Source organism: Octodon degus, unplaced genomic scaffold (genome assembly GCF_000260255.1).
Source record: "Octodon degus isolate 3935 unplaced genomic scaffold, OctDeg1.0 scaffold00079, whole genome shotgun sequence".
Taxonomy (NCBI): domain Eukaryota; kingdom Metazoa; phylum Chordata; class Mammalia; order Rodentia; family Octodontidae; genus Octodon; species Octodon degus.
This window is the reverse complement of record NW_004524655.1, coordinates 8,652,395-8,656,408: the sequence shown is the minus strand read 5'-3', so window position 1 is coordinate 8,656,408 and position 4,014 is coordinate 8,652,395.

The following is a 4,014-nucleotide window of genomic DNA, read 5'->3' as shown; positions in this document are numbered from 1 at the left end:
CCGGCCATTTCTGGCTGTGATTCCTTCTCACCTCTGCTTGGCTTCCCCAACTACAGCTCAGCCCAAAACACTTTCTTATTCTGGGAGCAGACAGGGGGCCGGAGAGCCCTGTCATTGCTAGGAAGTTTTACTTTATACTGGTGAAATTCAGCCCTGCTATAAGTGGGGGATGTTGACTCTTTGTAAAGTTCCAGAGAAAAAGTCTCAAGAGTATTTCTCAAAAGAAAAACTCTTTTCCTATTGGAGTTCCTGAATATATTGACAAAAGGACTAAGCGAAGTTATTTTTGTTTGTTTTTTTGAGACAGGGTCTCACTGTAGCTCAGGCTGGCCTTGAACTAGCAGTGATCCTACTGCTTCAGCCTCCCAGGTGCTGGGATTACAAGTGTGTGCCAGCTAAGAGGTTATAAGAGAAAAAGTTTAAAATAAAACAAAACCTATTACAATGTGCCCTGTGTCCATGTATGGTCACATTCTTTCATAGGCTTAATTTTATCAACTGCTGTTCACTTTTCTTTTTCTTTTCTTCTTTCTTTCTTTCTTTCTTTCTTTCTTTCTTTCTTTCTTTCTTTCTTTCTTTCTTTCTTTTTTGTGGAACCGGGGATTGAACTCAGGCCCTGCACTTATTCAACTGAGCCATCTCCCCAGCCCTTTGCTGTTCACTTTTTTAAGAAGTAGGACAGTGACTGAACTGGATGTAGGGAAGGCAGTAAGACATTATAAAGATACAAAGACATTCTACCATTCTCTTCCTTCAAATATCCCAGATTCTAGCATCCTTTTAGTAAATAAGATGTATGACAACAATTATCGGCGGCGCTTTCTCTACAATGGCGTGCCCAAAGTCAACTATAATACACATATCAGTCATGCTAACAGGAGCAATGAGATCAGTGTGCTTGGAGGGTTTCCCACAGGGAAAAAAAATTGTGCTCTGTCTTCTGTCTTCAGAAGTTGCTTTTAGACATTTAACAGTGGCTTCTCCTGGGCCGCAGAGCTGTACATTTAATGAAATCAGAATCAAAAATTACTGGCATGGACCTTAGGGAGAGGGGATACAGGATACACTTTCTACTGAGAGATAGAAATACACTTTCTATTGAGAGCTTTGCCTTAAGAAAATGTCACCAAACCAGTTTTTAGTAACTGACAAAGCCAGAGAAAATCATACCACAAATCTCCAGAGCCTTTGCGATGTGCCAGACACAGCCCTTAACAGGGTAGCCCTCCCTCCCTGGTGAGTCCTACTTTCACTATTTAAGAAAAGAAGACAGTAGTAGTTCTACTTCCTACATATGTACTGTACTTCACTAGGCTGGGTGGTTAGGCTGGATGGAGCAGGATGCATATACATTGCTACAAATCTTTTTTTTTTTTTTTTTTTTTTTGGCAGAACCAGGGATTGAACTCAGGCCCTTGTGCTTGCCAGGCAAGGGCTTATTCTACTTAATCATCTCCCCAGCCCCACCATTTTTTTTTCTTTGTCCATTTCTTCCTCACCTCTGGAAAATTGGAATAAGCGGAGCAAAAGTCAAGATTGTAGGAAAAAGGGAGAACGATCAAAACTTGCAATAAAGTTGAATATATATATATTTAGTACAGGGCCTCACTACTCAGCTCAGACTTGTAGTGATCCTCCTGTTTTCAGCCTTCCCAGTGCTGAGATTACAGGTGTGCGTCACCACACCCCACCTCTCTGTGGCTGGCTCAATACGCCTGGGGGCAGAGCCTGCACAGTCAGGGATCAAACCCTGATCCCTGAGCTCGCCTAAGCAGGCACTTAGTCCACTGAACTATCTCGCTGGCCCAAAGTTGAGCATCTTCATCAAAGAAAGCGTGCTTTAAACTTGTGAGTTAGTATTTTTAATCCTTCAGTAGGAACTGCCTCTACATGTGGCAGCTGAGAAACTAGTGTTCCCAGTTGTGACTGAGTTGGTTTTAAGCTCACCTCGGACAAATATTTCTGACACAGCCACAGGCAACTGGCTGTAAACAGAACAATGCCACAACTGCACTGCTACACTAGCAGGACCCAAGAAACACAGACCCGGGTTAGAACACTTCCACTCTGTTTTCTACAGAAAGTAAAGCCAAAAGCTACATATATATCTATTACTTTCTCTCCCTTCTGCAAGAACTCTTGTATAATCAGAGTTCTGGAGAATTGGATTTGTCCTGGATCTTGTGAGAATCTTGCTAGCAGAGACTGGCAAATGCCTTTGCAAAATCAAGATTAATCCAAGGCTCAGGATCCTCTCCTAAAGAAGCAAAGGTTAAAGAGTAATCAAGTGATGGGCACAGAGAAGCTGTTTTGTTTAGAAAAAAACAAAAAAAAAAAAACAAAAAACCCACAAAAAACAGGATCAGTCATCCTTAGCTCCACAAAGATTTGACTTAGGATGAGTGCCCCAACCTGCTTGATCATATATTTAACTGAGATATTTGTCAAAAATCAGGCTTCATAGCGGAGTGTGGCACCTGCCCACCATCTCCCTTCTTGGGAAGCTAAGAGAGGAAGGCTGTAAGTTTGAGGTCAGTCTGGGCATGGTTCTAATTCACCCCAGGTGACTTACAATTGAGAAATACTATACATTTCTAAACCAGGAAACTATACTAATCTAACAAACAAAAAGTTTCTGCTATTTGACTTTTCTGAACAACCAATCCTGTAGCTAGTAACTTAAAATATTACTTTTGTATAAAAAATGACTGTAGATCCCAGACAAAGTCAGGCAGAAAAGCTCTCTTGAAAGAGACATGGGAATTATCTTCTAGAACATTCTTCCAGAGTCCAGCCCCTCGGCTGGCAGCAGGTTCCTTGGTTTTCTTTTCCATAGAGGCAGAGTCTACAGAATTCACAGGCCAGATGCCTTTCCTTTAAAAGCTGCACTTGGGGCTGGGGAGCTCGGTGGTCTAAGCACCTGCCTGGCAAGCTCAAGGACGAGGGTTTGATCCCCGTGCTGGAACCAAAACCAGGGAAGGTAGCACACGCCTGTAGTCCCAGCTCTGGGGAGGCAGAGACAAGGGGATCACTATGAGTCCGAGCTGGTAGCAAGACCCTGTACCAAATAATAAATATATGATTTTTAAAAATAAAAGATTAAATAAATTGAAAAGCTGTCATGAATCCATGAGCTTTTAGAAGCAGAATTTCTTCCCAAGCCTCTGTAGAGTCATAAATAATACCTTAAGGAAAAGGACTATTAATTTACCTCAAAGGGAAATTGTCAGATCAGCTGTGTATGTTTAGAATTCCAATAAGGATCCACAGAAACAAACCCAAATGACTTGAGTGCTTACAATTTAACTGGTGAATCAATTGTAGGTCACTAAGGGACCTGCAGAGGAACATAGGCTACGGACATCACTTTTTAAACCAGAATTTTTATTTATTTATTTATTTTTTTTGTGCTGGCAATTGAACTCAGGACCTCGCACTTGCCAGGCAGGCGCTGTACCACACATTGACCCCTAAACCAGATTTTAAGTGTACATATCGGTTAGAGAGATGAACACCGAGAAAATTTTCTGACCACGACTTTTACTACCATCTGCAAACTACCTTTTCCCTCTGCGAGTGCGAGCTGATCTATTTATTCCTGGCAGAGAGAAAAGGGGACGGAGCCCAGACGCCACGAGAAAACCACTCCGGAGAACTCGGACCAGGGCCAAGGGCCCAGCCCACCTGAACGAAAACGAAAGGCGGCCACACGCAGCCCGGGGAACCCAGGCTCTTCCTGAACTTCGCGGGGGTGACCCCGCGTCCTAGCGCAGGTGCGGGGACGCGGTCCCCGGTGCTGCCGAATAAATAACGCGGGGCCCGCGCGAAGGGAGCCGCTCCCGAGCAGGTGCGGCCGTGGTCGGGTTTGCATCCGGACTCGGCTCCTCGCTGCCGCTGCTCCGCGCTCCCCGGACCTTTGTCCGCGCCACCTTTCCCGCGGCGGGGCTGGGCGGGCGGGAGCAGGCGGAGGGCGGGCGGGCGCGGCCCCAACGGCTGGGCTGCCGCACCGGCCGA